Genomic DNA, 667 nt, shown 5'->3' with positions numbered 1-667 from the left:
AGGGGGGTTGTTTTCTTTACATTGAAGTATAATCCATACATAAGGCTCTCATCTTTGGTCTCCGTCCAGTAAGTATTACAAGTCCCCTTTGCTTTTGGTAAGCAAGGTTGTGTCATGTACATATTGCAAGTTGTGATGAACTCTTCCTCTAGTCCCGCTGACCTGTTATTCTTCTTATGATTCACTTTCTTAGATTGGCTCAATATAATGAAAGGATACACCCTGACATACACTTTTCCTGATTTTAAACCATGCAGCATCCCCTTATTCTAGTATATTCTATTCACACACCATGCTCTTGCTTCAGGTGCAGGTTCCACATGAGGACCATTAAGTGCTCTGGGATGCCCATTCTTGGCGATGTTATTCATAGTTCATTTTGATCCACAAAGTCCAAAACGTCTGCTTAGTCAGTAGAACACAAATAAATATCTTTCTGGGAATCTCTGCTCTCAGCCAAAATCCAGCTGATATCAGCAAGGACATTCCTTGTTCCATGCTGTGTTAGACAGGGTTCTCTAGAGAGATAAAACCAAATTCCTGATAATATAATATATTTATTTATAAAGATAATTAGATATATAACGAGAAATGAACTGTTAAATCATATACAGATAAATATACAATACAAGAAATAAACAGTTAAATTAGAAAGCACTATAAATGG

Source organism: Echinops telfairi, unplaced genomic scaffold, assembly GCF_000313985.2.
Source record: "Echinops telfairi isolate 266 unplaced genomic scaffold, ASM31398v2 ScPeMD7_7439;HRSCAF=8477, whole genome shotgun sequence".
Taxonomy (NCBI): domain Eukaryota; kingdom Metazoa; phylum Chordata; class Mammalia; order Afrosoricida; family Tenrecidae; genus Echinops; species Echinops telfairi.
The sequence above is the reverse complement of the archived record's forward strand: the minus strand, read 5'-3'. Positions refer to the sequence as shown.